Below are 24420 nucleotides of genomic sequence, written 5' to 3'. Positions count from 1 at the left end.
GTGGTGTTCTACTGCCCCTAATGGGTTTGTTCTGATAAGTAAAACAACAGAAAAGCAACTCAATCGTTTAATGGAATTCTTTTAATCATCGAAAGAGATTGAAATGAGAAGATAAGATAGAGTACAACCAAAGAGAAATGAGTGTTGAAAGAACGTGCATTCTCACATCTTTTATTTGCTGTCACTGGCCCGTTGTGCTGGTGTTTATTATGTATTTTAAAGAACAACATTAAAAGACTACAGTGAAGCATTGCCATGAAAGTGACTTATGAATACAGAAGCACCTCAACAAGTGCTCCGTGCATCAAGTTCAAACATCCACCCCCAGCACCATAAATTAGTCCATAAAGGAATAAATTCAATCGCATTACCTTGGAAGCAATTAAGCTTGCCCGAGCACTGTGGCTGTGAGAGGAAAGGAACATTTGCTGCGGCGGCAGGATTAGATCAGCAAGAGTCCAGAGAGTGCAGCAGGATGTAAAATGCTGATTTAAATTTTGCCTTAGGACCTAGAGGGACTGGCTTTCATTTACTAGAAATAAGCAAAACACAGGAAGGTTTAGTGTCCCCTTTAAAGAGTTATCAATCGAGATCTGTACCGAAAGCCAATCGATCTTCGAGGAGAGTTAAATGACTAAGTGCAATGGTTATTGAATATCAGAAGAAATCCACCGCTTGATGGCAAAATCATATTTCATTTTCATTGAGCCATTTATTGTAAATGATTTAAGAACAGCGAAGATTAATTTGGGAAAATAACCAGTGTTTGAATTAAAGTATTTTTCGTTCTCCTTCCAAGAAGGCAAAAGATGCACCCGTTTATTTTGGCTCCAACGGAGCATGTGGTCCAATGTTTCCGTGTGTTGTTTCTTGGCCTGAGTGATTGATAAATTAATTTGCTATATTATTTTTAATGATGCGGCACTAACGAGTGTGTCTTCGTGCTTGGGTAAATCAATCATCTCTGCAGAGTTAGCGCAGCATGATGTCTTCTTCAGATCGTCCCACGAATAACTCTCTGTGAAAGAGTTTTTAAACTTCGGATACTTTGGCCAAACATAATGGCTAGCAAAAGCATTTGGCTAGTAATTTTGTGTCCCAGCATTTTATCTGCCTGCGCCATGTAACGAGATGTTATTCTCCGAATTCCTGAATAATTGCAGAAATGAAGCACTGCCATTGGGGAAAAGTGGCCTCCTGAAATGATCGTTCTTCTCTGGGCTTCTGTGGACCTGCCTTGTTCAAAGTCCTCCTCTCCACCTAACTGCTCCAGTTCCACTGCTGAGCGTCCAATGGGTCCCCACAGTTGAGTTCTCCATTCTGTTCTCTTGAAATGCTTTCTTAATGTGGTGGTATCATAGTTTTCATTTTATAGAAATGAACTTCATGTATTTAAAATGCATCTTGTGGTTAGCATTGATATTTATTTTTTAAATCACCTACTGAGATGGATGTTGCATACCATAAAATGCATCCTTTGAAAGTACAGTTAGGTATTTTAATTACATAATTAAATTATATTTTAATTATATAATTATAAACTTAATTATGTGTTGTGTTCAGTATATTTGAAGTTGTACAACCATCTCTATTATCTAATGTCAATGATGTTTCAGTATCCCAAAAGGAAATTCCATATTCGTTAGCATCGCTTTGCTGATCCTCCCTCCTCCCAGCCTCCAGTACCCACTCATTTATTTTAAATTTCTCTATAATTTTTCTACTCTGGGCATTTCATAAAATGGAGTCCTCCAGCCTGTGATATTTTGTGACTATTCTTTCACTTATCCCAATATTTTCAAGGTGTCTCAAGATTGTAGTACTTAATAGATCATTTGGAGTTTACAGTGTCTTCTATCATGTGCATTACTTTGTTTTCCCTGTCAGAATACCAGACTGCAGCCATCCAAACTGAAGACCAAATACACTGCATCTGGTCGATGCCACTCAGGGCAACCGTATAGGACAGAGTAGGATGGTCCTACTGCGTCCAACAGAGGACCTTGCCAAGCCTGTGACTCTGTAAGGGAGGAGCAAGTCTCTTCTTTCTCCTGATTATTGCCATAGCCTTCACTATCCCTAATGCTCTCCCTTCAGAGAGAGTCTGAAGCAATTTGTCCCACCCACTCCCATTAACACCGATTTCGTTTTTCTAAGCAATACTTTCCACCAAACTTTCTGCCAGAGATAAACCACAAAACTTCTAGAGAGTTAATGGCCAATATAATTTGGTATCAATTCACCAACTGCTTATATCATTCTTCAACCAAAACTCTCCATTCAATGTGCTTAAGTAGAGTCTTGCTTAACAAGCTGGGTTATAGCTCCTGTAACTTAGGCAGTCACATGTAGTCTCGTGTGCGATTCTTACTACGCTTTTAACAAGAGGTCTCATGCTTTCATGTTCAATGAGCCAGTCTTATCTTTGGATGTTGTGTCAAAAGTATACCCCTTCCTCATACACAATGTGCTCTATGTATCTCACCTCCTTTTGTTAAGCTAGCAACACACTGCCTTTCTGTGTTTCAGATTAGTCCTTTCTTTATCAAAAATCATTTTATTGGGGGCTCTTACAGCTCTTATCACAATCCATACATCTATCCATTGTATCAAGCACATTTGTACATATGTTGTCATTATCATTTTCAAAACATCTTCTTTCTACTTGAGCCCTTGGTATCAACTCATTTCCACCCTTCCCCACCCTCCCTCTTTCATGAACACGATAATTTATATAAAAAAAATCATGCCTTACACCAACCACTGTCTCCCTTCACCCAATTTTCTGTTGTCCAGTCCCCTGGTAGAGGGTTATATGTAGATCATTATGGTTGATTCCCCCTTTATCCCCCCACCTTCCCCTTCCCCTCCTGGTATTGATACTCTCATTATTGGTCCTGAGGGGTTTATATGTCCTGGATTCCTTGTATTTTCTGCTTCTATCTATACCAGTCTCCATGCTCTTGTCTAGCCAGAATTGTAAGGTAGAATTGGGGTCATGCCAGTGTGTGGGAGGAAGCATGAAAGAGCTAGAGGAACATGGTATAGGTGCTATACTGCACCCTGACTGGCTTATCTCTTCCTTGTGACCCTTCTGTAAGGGCATGTCCAATTTCTACAGATGGGCTTTAGGTCTCCACTCTGTGCTCCTCCTCATTTACATGGATATAATTAATTTTTCTTGGTCTTTGATGGCTGATACCCGATCCCATCAATATATCATGATCACAGAGACTGGTGTGCTTCTTCCATGTATGCCAAAAGGAATTACTGAAACCCAAATGAAGGTCAAACATGATAGTGGGGCAAGAGGAAAGTAAAAGGAAACAGAGGAAAGAACTAGGAGGCAAAGAACATATATAGAGGTCTAAATATTGCCATGTACATAGGTAAATATATTTCTATATAATTATAGGAAATAGATCTATGTTCATATATTTATGTTAAGTATTAAGGTAGCGGATGAACATTAGGCCTCAACTCAAGTACTCCTTCAATCTAAGAACACTTTGTTCTAATAACCTGATATTCTTGATGCTCAACTTCCCAACACGATCACTGAAGACAAAGAGGGTGCATAAGCAAATGTGGTGATGAAAGCTGATGGTGTTTGGCTATCAAAAGATATAGTGTCTGGGGTTTTAGAGACCATCTAGGTGAGAAGCAACAAAGTAGTCAATTCTTCATGCCCTTTCTGCAATATTACTGTTGTAGTTTCCGTTCTGCTTTTACTTTCTTTCTTTTTGAGAAGTCATGTTATCTATCATCATTTTATTTTTAGTTCACAGTCTAGGCTGACATGTAACCTGAAATAGTTTAGCAATTATATTTTTGACTTTGAGATGTAGCTTCTTGGACATTTCCTTTTTTAAAAATACTCTGACTTAGAACAAAGGCTCACATACTAGAGATTTTGATCAAATATATACCTTGGTGATGCCCAGGCCCCTCGGGCTAAGAAAAAAAAGAAAACAACTTTAGATATTTCCGGTCTCAAAGTGAGTGCTTTTTCCCCTTCTAAAATACTGCTGTCTCTTTTCAGCCTTCACAAAGACACCATTTTGGTAACATTGAAGATGCACCTCACTTGTAGGGTTTAAGCAAGTGCATCTGAACTGAATCTTTGGAAATGAGGTAGGTTCTGTCATTTATTGAAGCTGTAATCCCAGAGACAGAATACAAAATTCCACAAATAACAATAATTGTCATTTAAAAGAAGACATAACCATTCCAGACCCACATTTGAATCTTCGGTTACATTTGAATGTTGCTGACAATGCTACCATCATGGTAGAATGTCTGATTTTTGAAACAAGGAAAGTTTCTTGCATTGGGGGATATTTTAGATACACTAACATCAAATTCACCTTTCCCCAACCAAAAATACAACCAAGCCCAACAAGTATTGCCAAGAGACAGCATTGCAGTTGTTTATTTCACAAACTCAATTAGCATACATTTTTGCTTTACAATTTTCTTAAAATGTGCCTGTCTTCTCTTTATAACAGTCACTGATTGTATCTCACCTAAAGGTAATGCAAAGCCTTCCCTGTTCATCTGACAGCAAATTGGGATGAAGTCACCTTGGCTCTGAAATCAGTGAGTGACAAGTGGCATGTTAGATAGACCTCAGTATTGATCACTGGGACTTTTAAAAAGTGGAATTCCTGCTTGCTGGCTCCCAAATGGGATCCTTCCTTAGCTGTAAAGTCGCACTTTTTAAAATCGTATTTGCTAAATAACCTTTCCTGGCTTGTTTTTAGGCAGACTGGGAGTACAAAAACAACACACCAATCATTCCACTGAAAATATGAAAGGATATGTCTTGTTTGACCAAACTGACCTCTATGGTCAGAACAGATTGTTCCAACTCACCAACACAACACACTAATAAAATAGGGCCCTGAATCTCACTTTATATCGCTTGCATTCAGCAGCCTTGGATGTACATCTGAAGATCAACAGAATAGTTTATCTTCACTATCTATTCCACAGGAGAATGACTACTAATTAATTACTCATCAGCACAACTAGCGCAAATGAGTATGCCCACAGAGAACACAGACAGCTGTACTGTTACTTCAAATATAGAGACAGTATGATTCTGTGGTTCTCGATCTTGCCTGCATGGTAGAAGCGCCTCTATGTGACTGTGTATCTGTGAGGGTTGTGGGGAGTATTCGTGTATTAGTAAACTCCAAATTCACTGTCATCGAGTCGCTGCTGACTCATAGCAACCCCTGGGTCTTTCTGAGACTGTAACTGTTTACAGGAGTAGAAAGCTGTCTTTCGCTGGGCTGCTAGCAGTTTCTGATGGCCCATCCTGACCCTGAGGATCACCGCCCACCATGTAACAACTGCACCATCAGGGCTAGTGGTCCTTAGGAACATCAACAAGACCAAGAAAAACAATGCCGAGGTCCTACCCTTAGTATTTCTCATTTATTTGTCCCTGGAAGGATGGAATATTTTTTAATTTGTGCTGGTCAAGCGTGGGCAATATGATTACTTTCCCAATTAATCGCTCCAGGTTTGAACGCATGCTCAGAAGAAGGAATCACGGGTTGGTTGTGGCCACGCCTGGGGAGTTGGATGAAAAAAATTCAGAATGGCCGGTTACCATATATAAGAAGTTGTTTCTCTCACGCTAGATGCAGGCACCGTCCTGGAAAACGGAAGAAGAAGACAAAAAGTCACACCTTGTGGTTGCTAAGCTTCTGTTCACATTGTGTCTGTGTGACTTCCATCTGTGGGCAGCGGAGTGACAACTGGGTCCTAGCGGCATATGGCGGTGGGCTGGGGAGCAGGCAACCAAAGGCGGACAAAAGCACAAACACAGAAATCAACAGAAGCCAAGTGGGTGCTGCTGCGTGGTTTCCTTTCATCTTCCGGTGAGGTTAATTAACTACACAATATGTCTTCAATGCCCAGAAGGCTCCTCCCCCACAATCTACATGATAACGATGCCTGATGATCGCTGCCTGTTGAGTTTAACTGGAGTAGGCAGATCAGCCTGGGCAGCAGGAAAGGGGGCCACAAGCAGTCTGTGGGTCCTAACCCGGACGCCAATGGCAGGACCCCATGCCTTCCACATGGCCCGTGCACTCCACAACATGTCAAGGTGAGATACATGCCCCATGAAACACATCACATTGGCTTTAAAGGAATTTTTGAAGATGGTTATAAATTTGCATTTGAAATTATCAGCTGATTCAGTGTTTTTTTGTTTGTTTTTAAAGAAAAGAACAAAAGCTCATGGCTGTCCACTCGATCCCCACGCAGGTAAGTCAGTTGAACTTTGATTCCCAGAGTTTCCCGTGGCTGGTCATTTGAAAGTGGACTCTCGGTGGCCTCCAGCCTCCACACTGTCCCTTAGCAGATGCGTGCCCTGGCAGGGTTGGCAACACCCTCCTCGTTGACTGAGATTTCTGTGTAGTTGTCAGTCAACTGTGAAAGAAAATTAACCCTAGATCTTCTTAAATTATGGAGATGATATGCATTGCATATTATGGACACTGAGGTAGTATATTGTGCCTGCCTGGCCGATAAACACATGTGGGATTAATTGAAGAGCAGAGAGATAAATGGCTCTGCGAGCGTTGCCTTTCTTGTCTCTCACTCTTTGATAATCAATCCAGTGTGTGGCTGCCTTGCTTGGTCTGCACCTCAATTTGCAAGCTACACTACCTGTGGGACACCTAACCCATGGACACTGTCGCTGTAATTTGAGGTTCCTTCAAGATCTGCTTCGCAAACACAATTGGAATTTACATCTCTTGAGCTGGGGACTGTCAGACCCTATCATCTGGCTGACGGTTGGTGACTTGTCTTGCTGTTTGCTGCCTGTGCCCGGATAGACTGAATGGCTCTACAGAGGACTACCCAGCGACCCTCAAAACTTGAAATACTGCCAGTGTCTCACAACTCTCATGGGAGTGAGTTGCACTGAGCCTTTTGTACTGCTTGATAATTTAACTGTTTATTTCTTGTGTTATATATCTATCTGTATAAATATATATATATATATAATTATTAGCAATCTGGTTTTGTCTCTCTAGAGAACCCTGTCTAACACAGACACTTAGTAATTAAACATTTATTGCTTTCTTTGTTCGGGTTTTTTCTTCATGGTTTGTATTCAACAGGTAGCTTACAAACTCAGATATTTTCATTGATCCCGGACATCACTCAAATCTTCTGCATATGTCTGTTGAATACATGAGTCCTTGGGTCTGCAGTGCCAGTTTGCAATGAGAAACTGGATATACTAAAAAAAAAAAGGCAAAGGTCAAGTCTGTTCAACAATAAAACTCTACGGCAACCAATCTGGGAAACCAAATCACAACCGCAGCAAGAATCCCTACAAATGGTCAGGCCAGGACATGGCCATTGCTGTTCTCTGGTTTTTGGTTTGGGGTTTTGTTATGTTTTGTTTTGCTTTTTGCTTCTCCATGGAGCCAATCACAGCATATATAAGTAGGCATCTTTTTCTCCTTAATTTAAAAATTTTTGTCTCCTCCTTAATATAAAACTTACCCACTGTCCTGACCCGCTACCTCCCTGGAATCTTCAGCTAGCATGACTGATGGGGGCTGCTAAAGTACCCTTTGAAGACATAAGTCCTTTTAGTTCTGCCTTGTGGTCTGTAAGTACCATACCAGTATGGAAACACCAGGAAGGAAGCTGGTGATGGAGTCTACAGATGGCTTCTAGCACAAGTCTCTTTTTATGGCTCACATTTACATTGTAAAATACACAACTTATGTAAGAGAAGGAAACCAGTTGTCTAGTTAGTATAGACTAAGGCATTTGTTAATTCTGTGTGATACATTTTACAATCTGTTAAAATACTAATGCATTGAAAAATAACAAAATCATTTTGGATCATATTTGGAATCAGATTCATCGGCAAAAAAATGTGACTTTTATGCAAAAGGCCAGAGAAATCCTGACCCAAAGTAAGAAATAATGAAGGAATCATTCCAAGCCAACTAACACGTCAAACACAGAAATGACTGCTAGTAGCTTGCAAGTTGAATTATTTATTTTCTTTCACCATATGAAAATTTTATTTAGGGCTTACAAAATGTGTCTTCATGGACATGATTGAGGAAGATCATGCCAAAGATTGACCTACTCATGACCTCACTACTTTCAGCTCTCTTCTTATACTCAATCCCCCATCAACCCCAGCACAGCGTAAGAAGTCAGCAAAATAGCACTTTTGTATTTTTGTTGCAAAAACAAAAATGAATGAGGGAAGGAAAATAGATCTCAGCTTCAAGATCCCAAAATTATGCAATTAAAAATTTTAAATTTATAGTTAATCACCTACATTTCTGCATCGTGTTTGTGATGCCCCAGAGTTGAGGCACATTTGTGTCACCATGTCGTGCTTTATTGTTCTCATTTGATGACTGATGTACTATAAACGAGTTGTTGAGGAAGGCAGATCCCAAAGACCCCTAGTTCTATTATAACTACAGCATCTATAAATACCCTTTACCCCATTATTATAAATGCATTGAAGTAAAATAAATGCAAGGTGTATCTATTCCCATTTAATATAAAATATAAGGATCTCTGCAGTAATCACTCCAAATGGTCAGATCAGGATTTGGTTATACATTAGGCTAACTGCAAAGCCAACAGTTTAAGACCAGCAGCCTCCTGGGGCGGGGGAAGGAGAAAGATGTTTTTTGTTATCTACTCCTGTAGAGAGTTATAGTCTTGGAAATTCACAAGGGCAGTTCTACCCTGTCTTTCAGGGTCACTATGTATGAGTCATCATTTACTGGATGTGTGTTTTTGTTTGTTTGTTTTTTAGTTTTGCTTTGGGGTGTGTGTGCAAAAGTTAAGTTCCCTGGTGCTAAGTGAATACAGCCCATCTAGTGGCTGCATCAGGGAAAGACCTGACAAAATGCTCCTATTCAGCTTGGGAAATGCTAGGGAGTAGTTCTATTTTGTATCATGGGTGACTACGAGTTGACAATCAAGTCAATGGCACCTAACAACGTTATAGTGTACTTTTTAACATTAGATCACTTATAAAAATCACTGGTGGATGATGAAGTTTAGAACAATACTGAAATACTATTACAATGTAATAGTCATTATTTTGTTATGCAAGATTTCTGTCCATATGTCCAGTGTTTCAGTATTTATAGTGTGGTAGCTAGCTGCTTCCAAGATGGTCCTCCAGCACTCTTGTCTTCTAGAATTTACTTCCTGTGTGGTCCTCTCACACATAGTGTTAGGTTTGGTTGTATGACCAATAGAATATGGTACCAGTCAATATATCATGGCCAAGATTAAATGCTCGTGTGGTTTCCTATCTCTTTCACAATCTCAATCTCAATCTCAATCTCTCTCTCTTTCATCACTTCCTTTTGGGATAGCCAGCTTGCCATGTCATGATCAGCAGAAGCAAGAGTTTCATCCAACAATGAACCGAGGCTCTGTTGGGGAGCCTCCAGTCCCAATGGAGACATACACAGCCCAGGCATGAATCTTGACAATAGCCCCAGCTAAACCAGATTTTCCACTCTCAAAAATCATGTGAGTAATAATGCTTGTTGTTTATTCTGTTATGTTTTATAGTAATTTAATATGCAGCAATAGAAAACTAAAACAGGTGTGGTGGACAAATATATGCATTAATGGAAATAGAAATAATAATTAAGCAATGGTAACACAGATATGAAAATTAGTTGATGTACAAAAGTATGTATTTTCTGTCCAAGGGCAGGATCATTTTATTAGTTAATATAGAAAGCATTCTGAACAATGGCTGACATATAGTAAATTCTAAATGGGTGACATAGATGGTGATGATGCTGATGGAAACAATTTAATACAAAAGGAAAAAGAAAAGCACAACCTAATGGAAAAACCTTTCAATGGTAAAGTGAACATTCATTCTCACAAACAGAGAAGTATCTTTAAAGTCCTTTGACGGGGTGGATAAGTTGACACCACTCCTTCCTATGAGGAAAGAGATTTTTAAATCAGAGGTATTCTTATTGGGGCCTGTGTTTTTCCCTTGGAGCTATAAACGGGGTGTACAATAAACTGAGTGATTTTGTTTTTTTAATTTTTATTTTTTTAAACTGAGTGAGTTTAAACATTAGAAACTTTTTTTCTCACAATTCTTGAGGCGAGAAGTCAGAATTCAGGGTCTCACCCGAGACATGATCTCTCCTGAGTCTCCAAGCGATCATTCCTGTGTCTCCCAGCTTGCTGAAGCTCCAAGCCTTCCTTGGTTTATGCAGCTGAACTGAAGTCTCTTGTCTCAGTTGTCACGCGGCATTCTCCTCTGTGTGTCTCTCTATGCCTGCGATGCTCCTCGTTTCATGACAGCCACAGTCACGTCAGGTTAGGGGCATCCCTGCTCCAGTAATAACTCATAATAGCTAATTACATCTGTCGAGGCTCTGTTTCCAGGTAAGCACACATTCATAGGTACCAGGGGTTAGGACTTGAGCATGTCTTTTTGAGGGGACAAGGTTCAATCTATATACATGGCCAGATGCCATCCATCCTAGATAGCTAACACAAAGCCATTCACTGCTAATGGGCTAACACTTTTGACTTAAAACAAATTCAATGACACAATAATGTCAAGGCTGCTGGTGTACAGATTGTATAGTCACCTTCATGTTAATAGACAGAATGTATGCTTCATCCATTAGAATGGGTTTCAGAGAGAATCTTCATTATGAATCCCCATCATCTTCATTGACAGCAGACTTTGCCTTTGTCGGGTTTTAGGAGAAATTCAAGGAATTCTCTGACCTTGAAATACAAAATCTTTCATAAAAAAATATGTATGTGCATATATATATATATATATATATCTGTTGGTGAGGGGTGGTGATTTTTCTTTTAATCCTTTTTTTTCAGAAAAATTAGAATTTCAAATCTGAAAGCTTCAGAAGTAGCCATCTCAGAAACTCTACCTATGAAAAAGGGCTGTTTCAAGCTGCAGTAGCTTCACATGATCAGCCCTTTGAGACAGCAGGTGTGAGAGTCAGTCAGGTCCTAATGCCAGGAACACATTTGCATTCAAATTATGCTGCACATAATTAGAAGGGATTTTTTCAAAGCAAGGAACCCCTTTGTGTAAGGAAATAATTGAAACTTCCACTTAGGCAAAATTTGAATTAATTTTTTTACACTTAAAACACCCAGCTTGGCCATGCTAATAAAGATGTGGAAACTCAGCTCAACATTTTTTCCCTTTTGAGTCCCACAATGTATTTATCCTGCCGTTAACTTCAGCATCATTTACTTTGATTCCTAATGTGAAAATCAAAAGCCCGTATGCTAAACAAATGGTGGCTGCAAATCTAATTTTCATTATGATTAGCAAAGTTACTTGAAATGTTTTTAAAAGAGGAGGCAGAAACTTCTACTTCAGAATCAAAGTCTTTCCTCCCAACAAATTCCCCACCAGACGTTGCTGTCCATACATACCCCCTACTGAGCTGGACAACTTTCCCTGAATGTCAAATGTGACTGTCATTTTTCAGTCCTGATTTTCCCTGATGGCCTTACATTGACACCCTGACCCTTCCTTGGTAGAAAATATTGTTTCTTTATGCTCTCTGTGGTTTCTCCTACTTGCTTACTTATTATATTTATTGATATTTACCCACATTTTCTAATCCACTAGAGCTTAGTTGACTTAGCTGGTTTTCATACATTTAGGTGTTCCCAAAGTTCGGTCCACAACCTGCCTTTCTTCCAGTCCACATCTTTTGTGTAACTTTCTCCTGTCTTTGCTGCTCACTCTTACCTGTCTCTCTGGTCACTCTAATGAGCTCTTCTGCCCTGGCCTCCTATTTTTACTTAGCAAATGTCTGGGGTTGCTATCTTCAAAGGGCTGTCTACTGCACATGGGCAGCTCTATATTCCACAAGAATTTTAACTCAGCATTTTAAACACATGCCATGCCCTCCTTATATGGTCTTCTCACCAAGGACTGCCTGTAGGTGAAGATGATGCTCTCTCACCCAATTAGAGTCTTCTTTCTATTGTCATTCGCCACAGGCAGGTCCTTTCTTGCATTCTACTTGCCGATGTTTCTCTAATTTGTCCTTTCTCATTGGCCTACTATACAACTTGCTTAGATTGGCTCACACAGGATTCTTCATTTCTGTACTAAGCTCCCAACTAGAAGTTAATTATTTAATGGTTCCCCAAAGATGCCCACAGTCTAAGTCCCACAAACTTGTGAATCTGTTGCCTTCCCTGGCCAGAGGAGTTTGCAAGTGTGATTAAGGTTAAGGACCTGGATATGAGGACATTATCCTGAACTCAATCCAATCACGAGTCTCTCTAATCACAGACCATTTCCCAGATCTATTAAGATGTGATCAAAGAAGAAGGGTCAGGGAGAGGCGATGTTACTGCCACAGAAGATGACGAAGCGGGCGCAGGTCAAAGACTGAGGGTTTCCTGGAGAAACTGGAAAAGGTAGGGGATGGAAGTTTTCCACCTTCAGCAAGAAAGACTGCCCTCTCAATACCTGGATTACTTGTCAAGAAGGACTCATGTCCAACTTCTGACCTACGATAAGAATCTTAAAAACGACAATATATTTGCTTTCTTTTAGGCCATTAAATTGTTGGCAACTTCTTACAGTAGCATACAAAACTAATGCAATACTCTGGTGATTAATTTTTCACAACACTACCAAGGGATCTTTTTAAATGCTAATACTGTCTTGTAACGATTGCTGTAGATGTTCTTGCTGTGTAATAAATTGCAGCAAGATTCACTAATAAGGACAACGTGCATTTGTTTCTGCAGTTTCCATGGAGTGAAATCCAGTCTCAGCGCAGCTGGGTCTCTGTTCAAGATCTCAGTTGGGGTGGGGCTCTCATCTAAAGCTGGGGTTCCTCTCCCTGTCACATGGATTGCTGATCAAATTAGGTTCCTTGCAGCTGAAGGACAGAGGCCCTCGGCAACCAGGAGCACAGACAGGTTTCTGCCAGAGTTCCTCTCCACACCAGGACAGGTAGTTTCATCAGGGACAACAAGGGAGCATCTGTTATTATGTCTCCTTTATTTGACCTCACCACTTTCTTGCAAAAGATTTGCTTGATTAGGTCAGGCCCACCCAGGATGACCCCCTATTGATTAACTCAAAGCCAGTCGATTGGTCCTTTACTTATCACATAACCACAGGAGTCACACCCCATAATCTTTGTTGGGAAGCAAAGTTAGAGGTTCTGCTTTCACTAGGGGAAGTGATTATTTGAGTACTGAGTCATTTGGATCATTTTAGAATTGTAGTTGCCTACTGCAGTATTCTACTTAAAAATTCTGAGCCTTTGTTGGCTTTCTATTGCTTTGCCTTTTTTAGGAAAACTTGATTTCCTTCTTCCTGGAATTCATACCTAAACCTTGAAAATATTCTAACTAAGAAGGTATTCACAATCCTGAACATCACATACATTTATGGGACATGCATAGTGAATAATCACTCTTGGAAATATTTTCTTTAAAAAATACATTATACTGCTCTGTGTGTGGGTATGTGTTTAAATCTAGTGGAATTATTCACCCAACATTGAGGGAGGGCAGAGGGTTAAGTGTGACCAACTGCTGTACTTCATTCTCAATCAAAAGACCTCCCCATACTGCTCAACAAATGAGCTCAGTGTATTAGTTTACCATGACACTGTCCAAAGTGAATGTGTTCTTGCTTTTAATCTTTATTTTGATAAGGAATTTTGATCTTTAATTGGTGCAAAGGGGTACAAATGTAGCACTGAACTTCCAAAGGCGGGGGGTGGGGGGAAGAGTCACACTAAACATTTAAAAAAGCTTTTCAAAGAAAGTTATGCCACATTGTATTTTTTTTTTTACTGGAGTCAAAACCTTTGTCTTTCTCCTAGGGAGCATCTAGTAGTAGCTGACCTATTGCCCGACTCATGACTATGTCCCATGGGCTCCTCATAGCACGGAATGGAGCGTGAAAATCATTAGGCAAATACAAAGCGATGTAAGAGTGGCTTGGGATTTTCATTGTGTTTAGGGGATGTGACTGGTGGGAGATTTTCCAAGTATGAACAGTGGATTGTGTGGCATAATCCTCCTCCAAGAATCACAGGAAGTGCCCAGGTTTATTTCAACCACGTTGTACAGATGTGGAGCACTCAGACCTGATATAAGAATGACAATTAAAGGCTAGTAAGAGTCAAATGGAATCAGACTCTTCATTACAAGGGAATTTGGAAGATTTGTGAATGATTGTCAGTGCATGATATTGGCAATGCATTTGTATAGGTATTGTCAAGGCTCTATCTTATTTTTTCCATAAACCATAACCAAGTTTTCATTACTTATTCAACTCAAAGTGCCAAACAGAAGCACAATTATTGTCTAACGTCCATATTTCACATCAGTAGACTTAAAACAAGAAGTCCTCATGGTGTAGGCTCCTAACCACAAGGTCATCATTTCTAAACCAGCAGCCACCTCAAGGGAAAAAGAAGAGTCTTTCTACTTGAAGAGTTACAGTTTCAGAAACCTGGAGGGGCATTTGTGCTCCATCCTATAGGGATGAGTAAGGATCAATTCTATGCAAATGGTTGAATTTTGCTTTTGAGATTAGGGGTTGGGGATATCTACCTCCATTATCTACCTTCAGTCATCAAAGACGCCCGAGAGCTGCAGAAAGGTAGACGAAAACTGTAAACAGCACAAAATGGCTTAGAAATTCCTAAAAACTAAAAGATATCAAAGCCAACACTCTGTGGACTTAAAATTTAGAGAAATCTCACAAGGTAGGTGTCTGTTTGTGAACTTCCCCATCTGAGTTCTGGATTTTGGCAGAGATTTGAATTTTAATTATTTCCATCAAGGGTGTCTTTTTAATTTCTCTTGTGCAATAAGCACTGCAAGAAGCCCTGATGGGACTGTGGTTAAAACACTCAGCTGCTACCCGAATGGTCCAGGATTGGAACTACCTCGCCACCCTGCAGGGAAAGGACGTGGCAGTCTGCTTCCACAGAGATGTACAGTCCCAGAGACCCACGGGGGGCAGGCCTCCTTTGTCCTACAGGGTCCCCATGAGTCAGAATAACTCCAGAGCCAGGGGGTTTTGGCTTAATAGACAGCTCAATCTCTGTTCTTTTTTTCCATTGCGTTTTAAACCTAATGCTGAAAACAAACTTGGAAGCAATTTTCTGTCCCTGAATCCAACATCAGTATAGGATGCCTCATTAGATGAAGACTAAAATGTGAGATATGGAAATAATTATAAGATGGCTGTTAGCATTTTATTGAAAGTTGGAAAGTATATGCAACCATGTTTGCCCTAAACACTAGAATGTTCTAAGAATCCTCCTAGCTCCCATTAAGGACTTTCATTTATCCTAAAGCAAAGTAGAAGTTTTTAATATCTTGCCTCAGAAAAAATTAAGGATAATAGCATAGCAAAGTGACTCAGCAGTTTAGAAAGCAGCGTGGGATGTGGAAAACCAGCATCCATTTGTCAGCTCCCACTTTGTGTGTGTTTGAGGACGTAATCAGGATCGTGAGAATCAAAGGGAACATGTAACCGCAGCATTTTTGTTTTCACTGACAGATCAAATCACGACCCAGGGTCTTCATAGCCAAAGCATTTCTTTCCCTTGAAATATGATGGCCAAATAGGTTTGAAACTTATGAAACCCCTCTGCTAGGCACTTAACTTCAGAGAGTCAGGCTAGCACATCCATTTCTTATCATGAAAAAAAGCAAACGCAATAACAACAAAACTTCAATTTGGCTCCTCAGTCACAGAGAGGAAGTCCAGGAAGATGTATGGAAGCATTCGTACCCTCCGGTTCAAGCCATACTTTACACAGAGTGTTCCTCACACAAGGGGTCCTTGGAACTCACCCCACTTGTCCCTCAACTGGTGAGCAACCTTAGTTCTTATCTCCCGGGGTCCCATCCCCCAGTCCATGGAGTTGCTCATCTCTAGGTTGCACTTGGCTTTTCAGTGCCATCCTTATTGCTCGCTGAGTTCCTGGATTTTGTCTCTCATCCTTCCCCTCCCAGCCATCAAGTTCCCTCCTATTGTCCTCAGCCTATGAGGCCCAGTCACTTTTACCTAACACTTTCATTCCTCAAAGTAGAATGGGGGCATGGTGGGAATTGGGGGACTCTCTTGCTTAAATAAAAATATGTCATTGTTGGATAAAATTAACATGGGGCCATATTTAACCTCAGAATGACATAATCAATTCTGACAATTTTATAGTGTGATCTCTTAAATTTTCACAGGAAAAGTATTGGGAAAAAAGAATAGAGGGAAGAAGGGAGTGAAACAGAGAAGGAGGAAAGAGAACGAAAGGGAAGAAAGAAAGGACATAAAACAGGAGTTATCTTTTTTTTAGTATGTAACAAAAAGGCTACCTATTATATTAACATTTTGGAAAATGAGATATAGTACTGGGTTCCACTATAAAGTTAAGAATTAGAAACTCAATAACATACTAAAAATCTTCTCACATTGGCCATTCATGAAAAACAATTAATCTTAATAACTTATAAGCATTACTATTTGATATATTGGAATTATTTTACATAAGATCAACCAAAATTGCTTAATGGTTTTTCAGTTCCATAACTTCAGTTCCACTACAATTCTATAAAACTCAAAATACTCCATTCTTTAATAAAATATAAGAAATAGATATTACTTTCCTTTTTTCATATCTCATTCCCTTTTTACTAAATTGGCTGAGTTGATTTGAACCAATAAAATTTACCAGCGAACTGCGTGGCCCTTACATGAGCAATGTTTTGCAGAGTTCATTTTGACAATGTGTTGTATAATTATTATGCATGATTATAAGATACCTTTTTCATGTTGAATGAAAGACATTGCCCATTAACATGGTGCTTGTATAAATAAATTATCTCCAGGCTGGAGACTTGTATGGTAAAGTTCTTCATTCTCACTGGCCAGTATTTTCTACCTATCCATTCACAAAAAGTGGCGATAATTAAAGATGTTCAAGCTTTCATCGCCAAAGAATACCAATTGAATTCACTATTCTATAAGTAAGATACAGGGCCTTAGAATGAAGTTAGTAGCCATTCCTTGTAGCCATTTTCCAAGACATGTATTTCAAGATGAGTATGGTAAGAGGTTACCACTTGCCTGTCAATCTGTAGTACTATGGTGGCTTGTCTGTTGCCGTGATGCTGGAATTTATGTCACTAGTATTTCAACTGCCATCCGGATCCCCAATGTCAACATGTTTCAGTGAAACTTCCAGACTAAGAACAGACTGAAGGAGGAATTGGTTGCTCAGGTCAGAGTGAGTAGCCCCTGAAAACTTCATCCATAGTTTCAAAACATTGACAGATTAGAAGGTACAATGACAGAAGGTGCAATGGATGGAAGAAGAATATTGTCAGAGATGCTGCAGGAGGAGAGGCCCCTTGGGTCAGAAGCACTAAGAAAGTGACTGAGCAGCAGCTTCTTGCTCAAAAGAGAGTTGAGCCTGGTGACATAAATGGAGTAAAGACCATACGAGGGGAAGCTTCGGGATCTTCATTTGCTGCCTGGGTACAACTCAAGGGAAGAAGAAAGAGCAGGAAAAAATCTACTAATAGTAGAAACTGGGAATGTACAAAGTATGAATCCAAGAAAATTGGAAGTGGCCAGGAATGAAATAGAATGCATGAAGATCAATATTCTACACGTAAGAGAATTGAAATGGAATGGTAGTGGTCACTTTGAATCAGAAAACCATACGGTTTACAATTTCAGGAATTAAACAATTAAGAGGAATGGTGTATTCAGTTCAAACAGGATATTTCAAGTACAATGCTGTCTGTGGTAGGATTATATCTATCCAACTTCAAGGAAATCTAATCAATTTAACTATTATTCAAATTTATGCACCAACCACAAAAGTTAGTGATGAAGAAATCAAAAAATTCTACCAATGTCTTTAGTCTGAAATTTATCAAACGTGCAATTAAGTTGCATTGGAAATTGTCAACGATTGGAATGCAAGAGTTGTACACAAAGATGAAGGAGATTTTTTTTCAGGGGAGAGCGCGAATGCAGTCCCCCACTACCACAAATTATGCAGTTGAGTTTCTCACATTTGGGGAAATCGCAGGGGTCAGCACATCCAGAGTGCAATGGATAAGCCTCGCCCTGGAAAAACCACGTTCGTGATCATGGTATCCCCACTGCCAGGTAAGTATAGGAGATATGTTCTTAATGATAGAAATGAAGCTGGAGATGACATCATAAAATTTTGCCAGGACAATGACCTGCAGGGGCTGAGAGAGCTGACAGGGAGTAGTACTAGTCATTTTGGAACAGGTTATCATCAATTGTTCACTTGAAAGTTGAGGTCCAAGATTAAGATAATTAAAACATGAGAGCCAAAATACAACCTTGAGTCTATCCCACCTGAATTTCAAGAACATCTCAAGAACAGAGCAGCTGGATTGAACACTTCTGTTAAAGAAGACCTGATGAGCCATGAGAGGGCAGCAAGAACAAGTCACAAAGAAAGCACAAGGACGTTACAAAGACAGGAAAGGAAAGGAAAGAAGATCAACGTGGATGTCAGAAGAGACTCTGAAGTTTGCTCTTAATTGTAAAGGAACTAAGGCAAATGGAAGAATTGATGATGTCCAAGAAAATTTCAAAGGGCAGCTCAAGAGTACAAAGCAAAACATTATGTGAATGTGCAATGAACTAGAGTTAGAAAACAAAAAGCGAGAAAACTCTCAGGATATCTTAGTGTGAAAGGACTCAAGACAAATTCGAATCCTCCAGTTGCAATCTTGAACGATTCTATGGGCAAGAGGGATCAAAAGAGTACATAGAGACAGAGGCTTGGTACAAAGAATACATAGAGTCATGGTACCAAAAAAACAAACCAAACCAAACCAATCTAGAGTCAACCATTTTAGGAATTAGAATATGAGCAAGAGTCAATGGTACTGGAGGAAAAGGTTCAAGCTGCATTGAAAGCATTAGTCAAAACAGGGCTCCCAGAATTGATGAAATACTGATTACAGTGCTTCAGCAAGTTGATGAAGCACTGGAAGCACTTATTCATCTATGCCAGGAAATTTGGAAGACAGCTATTTGACCAACTAATTGGAGGAGATCCAGAGTTGTACCCATTTGAAAGGACAGAGACCCAACAGAATGCTCAAATGATAGAACAATATCATCGGCATCACATGCAAGGAATTTTACTGATCATCCATCAACAGTTGCAGCAGAGCATTGACAGGGAGCTGCCAGAGGTTCAGGCCAAATTCAGAAGGGGGCGCAGAACAAAGGATATAATTTCTGATGTCAGAGGGATCTAGTGTAAAAGCAGAGAATACCAGAAAGATACTTACCGATAGTTGTATTTTATTGGCTGTGCCAAGGCATTCGACTGTAAGGGTCATAACAATCCATGGCTAAGCTTGCAGAGAATAGGAATTCCTGAACACTTCATTGTGCTCCTGAGGAACTTGTACGTGGGACAAGAGGCAGTTGTGTGACTAGAGCAAAGAACTACTGAATGCTTTAAAATCCGGAAAAGTGTGCGTCAGGATTGTATTCTCTCACCATACTTATTCAATCAGGATTCCAAGTAAATAATCAGAGAAACTGAATTAAATGAAGTAGAACGAGGCATAAAAATTGGAGGAAGGCTGATTAATACCCTGTAATATGCAGATGGCATAGCCTTGCTTGCTGAAAGTGAGGAAGACTTGAAGCACTTACTGATGAAGATTAAGGATTTCAGCCAATTACAACTCAATAAAAGAAGACCAACGGCCTCCTAACTGGTCTAAGAGGTGACATCATGATATATGGAAAGATGATTCCATTTGTCAAAGATTTCATTTTGCTTGGATTCACAATCAACACTCATGTAAGCATCAGTCAAGAAATCACAAGCTCTTTAGAATATTGAAAAGCAAGGATGTTACTTTGAAAGCTACAGATATGCCTGACCTAAGCTATGCTATTTTCAATTGCTTCCTTTGCCTTGAATGGATTGACATCAATGTCATTGATACTCAGTGTTGGACAGTCACTGAATGGTGGACATGAATAGGACGACTGAGGAAGAAGAATGGATGCTGTTGAGTTATGGCGCCAGCAAAGGACATTGAAAGCACCAGGAGTGACAGGACAAACGAATCTATCTCAGAAGAAGTGCAGCCAGAGGGCTCCTTAAAGTAAGAATGGTGAGACTTCATCTGACATACTTTGGACAGGTTGTGAGGAGAGGCCATTCCCGGGAGAAAGACATCTGGCTTGGTAAAGATGGTGCGGTGGAAAAGAGGAAGGCTCTCAAGAAGATGGACGGACACACTTGCTCTCTCAAGGGGCCCAAACGGGAGCAGGTCTGGTGGCCTGGCCATTCGTCACACAACCCTAAGTTTGCTCTCGGTCAGCATTGATTGGATGGCATCAAATGGGAATAGCAGCATGGTAAGCGCCCTGATGGCACAGTGTGTGTGGAGCTGGTATCCTAACTGCATTGTCAGCAATTTGAAACCACTATCTGCTCAGAGAGACAAAGGTGAGTCTTTAGCCTCCCCTAAAGATTGGCAGCCTCCGAAACCCACAGGAGCAGTTGTATAAGGTGCCTTCAGAGTCAAAATTGACTTGATGGCACTGAGGATTTTTTTTGGATTTGAGTAGGGTAGAGGGGAACAATGGTTCTCTAAAATGTTCATATCCGAATCCCGGGAACCTGTAAATGCCGCCATACATTGCTAAAAGCACTTTGCAAAAAAAATTATTATTAAGAACTTTAAATTAAGAAAAATTTCTTGGACAACTTGGTGCATTCAATGCCTTCACAAAAGTCTTTATCAGAGAGAGCAGATGGTCAGAATAAGAAAGGGCTCGTGATGGGGGAAACCAGGTCACCGTGATGCAGGCCTGAACCAAGGACTCCAGCAGAAGGCAGAGGCAGGAGTCGCCCCACTGGGAACCCCAGAAGGGAACTCAGCCTTTGACGTCAGCTCCCAAGGTTCCCGTCACAATTGCTGACTTCCAGAACTAGAGGATAATAAAGTGTCGTTGTCTTAAGCACTTTTGTACTTGATAACATTGCTACAGCAACTGGAAATTTGCGGTGGTTCGTGTCATTGGATCAGAGCATCGCTAAAGTATGTTAGTTGAGACGTTAAACCCTAGATTCAGCCAGATCGCGTTCGAATGCTCAGTTCTGCCTGTCGTTGTATAATTCTTACCCAAGAAGCCTAGCGCCACAGCGACCCTATGGGACAGGGTAGAACTGCCCCTTTGAGTTTCAGAGGCTGCCACTCTGAAGAGTAGAAAGACTATTCCCCACCCACCCCCGGAGCTGCCCGGGGTTCCAAACTGCTAACTTCGTGGTCCAGCCACTCTGCCACCAGCCAAATAACATCTTCGAGCTTCAAAATGTGCACATCAATAAATCAGAGACAAAAATGAGATTATTTTAAAGATGAAAGGATATATTTGCAAAGTATGATCAAGTCTCTAACACTTAGCAGCCATTATTAGCTTTTCGTATCACGTATTATGCATATGACAAGTTTTAGATACGTACTAAAATCAAGCATCTTGTGTCATTTTATCCGTCCGACTTTGGAAGCGCCCTGTTTTTGGTAGCTATGATTATCTCGTCAGTGCAGTGAAGGAAATGAAACTTCAAAAGTTGGAATGAACCACGTTATCCAAAGCCACTTGCAGAATTTTATGGCTGCATATGAAGCAGAAGCTGAAAATGCTGAAGCTGGAAAATACAATCCCTCTATAGCATCACAAAGTGGAGGGGGGAGCAGAAGATTGGATTTTAACTTGGATCACGCTTTTTTTAAAAAGAAATATTCTTTTGAAAGAAACAAAAGCATAATAAGGCAATTTGCTGCCAACTTTCTATTATAGATACCAAATCATACTTCTGGAAAACTTGAAGGTAATTGACTTTTTATTCCCTTTTAAATACCTGCAGCCATAACTTTAACCTACCTTATAAAACAAATGTGGCTTTTTATTTTCACATCAGGATATTTTTAAAAGGTTAGTGTGAAGAGTGGCTATAAATATGCAGCGATTTCAACAGCGAAGACAAACATCTCAGTAAATAACTTAATTGAGCTGTGAATATTTAGTGATTGAAATCCGATTACTTTGTGGCTTAATTTGTGTACTGCTTGGCTGCACTGCAGTTGCAGGCAATTTAACAATGTAGACAGGATATGAAGAAGGAATGTGAAATAGTGACGGAGGCACTCCCAGTAAAAGTGCCTGAGCTGGGCTCATTTTTTAAAGCATGCTACTGGGTGGGTGGCAGCCTCTATTCAAAGTTTCCCATGGGACTGACAACATAAAAGCCATGAAATACGCATGTTCTCTACCCCCACCTCTTTGGATAATGAGTTTTACCCTCTTGTTGACTCTTTGATGACAATCAGGCTCATAAAGATTAACAGCACAGCACCCACAAATCACCTTCACTCCTGGAAAGTACAGTTCTCACGACCCTGGCCAGCAAGTAGGATCAGGGAGTTTTTGTGGAGACCTTACGCTTTCAGAAGGGGTGTAGGATTCAGGCTCTTCTGAAGGATTCTTTGTTGTTCTAAAATGCATCTCAGAGTGTTTCTGATACTTTAGCAAAACTGTACACACAGAGACATCAAATGCTCAGGGGTTCCTGGTGAGTTGAATCAGACTGGGAAACCAAAATTTGGACACCGTAGTGCAAATAAACTTAAGTTTCTTTTAACAACAAACCATCTGTCCGTTTGTCAGAGTGTCTAACCTGTGTGTTGTAATGACACTGAAAGGTGCGCAATTGACATTTAAAACACCAGCAGCATCACCCATGGTTTCAGCAGTTTCTAGAATAAGCCAAAGGAAGAATGTATGGCTGGTGACCTACTGCAGAAATATGCTCAAAAAGAAGTCCCCGGGTCACTGCAGTGTACTGTCAGATACAACGCTGGAAAGGAGCTCCCTAGCTTGGAAAGCACTCAATTCCCAGTGGCTAAAGCCAAGAGGCAGAGCAACCCAACACCTGGGAAGCTGGTGCGGGACCTGACAATGCTTTGTTTTGTTATACATGGGTTACATGGGGCCCGCTCACCAGCTCACGGGGGGTCATTTTACTGGCCCGTTCCAGCTGATTTCTCTTCTCATCAACTCATTTTAGTCTCCCTTCAAAATCACGACTTGAGCCCACCTCCACCCCCTGAATGCTAGGCTAAGTCATTCCTACATCAATTTCCCCCAACGGTGGTATTCTTCTCACAGGAGGCAAACGATTCCTTTAAAACAGATCATCCTCTCCTGTTGCTGGTACAGATGTAAACCTAGACGGCCGCTGAGGGAAACGGTATGACATTTGCTCAAAAATGAAAAATGGAGTGATCCCACAGCCCAGAAATTCCACTTCTAGGTACATATCTAGAATTGAATGCAAGGAATGCAAACAGACAACTGTAGAGGCATTTTCACAATAGAGCAAATGTGAGAACAACTGAAATGTCCATCAGTAGATAAATAAATAGACAAAATATGGTATGTATAAATTACATGTGTGTGTGAGTGCACGTGTGTAAGGATCCCTGACAGCACTGTCAACCAGCAGGTTGGACTGATAACTACAGGTGGGAAGTTGAACTCACACACACACACACACACACACACACACACACACACCATCATCATCAAGAGAAATACAGTCCTGATGTAAGTCACAACACAATGAGCCTCAGAAACATGCCGCTGTGTGAAATTAGGCAGTTGAAAAGTGCAAACACTGAATGATATCACTTACATGGAATACATGAACTTGTAGAAACCAATCTCAGTAGGTACACCAACTAGAATGGAGAAGTGAAAGGCTTTTCTTGGGGAGGCATCACGTTGATGCTAACGGTGGTGGGATAATTTGCAAAAGCATAGCAATAATTTGGCACAGTATGGAGAATGTGAGCTATGTCACTGAATTGTACATGTAGGAATTGTTGAGCTGGCAAATGGTCGTTGTGTGTTTTTATACCATAAAACTAATAAACAAACACAATACAACCCTGATCATGATAGTGCCTTCTCAAAACATGTCATTGTCTCCTTGGGCAATTGGATAGAAGTCAATCTTTCTTCCAGCACCCACAGGGCTTCTGACTGTTACTGATTCCCTCCCTCCAGGCTCATGCTCAAGTTTATCTCACTCAAAATAAAAATCAAATATTAAGATGATAGTTCACATCCCTTTTGTCACACTAAATCTTTAAACTCCAAATCAATACATCTTGGTTTGGATTGGTCACTGGTCAAGTACTCAAAAGCCATGTGGTTGTTGGGTCAAAGAGCAGAGCTCTGGAGAACTAATTAGTTAATTTCAATGAGGCTATCTGATAAGGAGGATCATGGGT

The 24420-nt window shown here is 40.3% G+C and overlaps 1 non-coding gene across 1 annotated transcript; it reads right to left on the bottom strand.

Annotated features, from left to right (window-relative positions):
- Positions 1–18061: 18061 nt before the first annotated feature.
- Positions 18062–18225, bottom strand: LOC142428484 (U1 spliceosomal RNA). The gene has a single exon (XR_012780382.1). It is a non-coding gene; the product is annotated as a U1 spliceosomal RNA (small nuclear RNA).
- Positions 18226–24420: the final 6195 nt, after the last annotated feature.

This window comes from Tenrec ecaudatus, chromosome 15 (assembly GCF_050624435.1).
Source record: "Tenrec ecaudatus isolate mTenEca1 chromosome 15, mTenEca1.hap1, whole genome shotgun sequence".
Classification (NCBI taxonomy): domain Eukaryota; kingdom Metazoa; phylum Chordata; class Mammalia; order Afrosoricida; family Tenrecidae; genus Tenrec; species Tenrec ecaudatus.
Note: the sequence above shows the minus strand (reverse complement) of the source record. Positions and strands in the feature narration are given on the sequence as shown.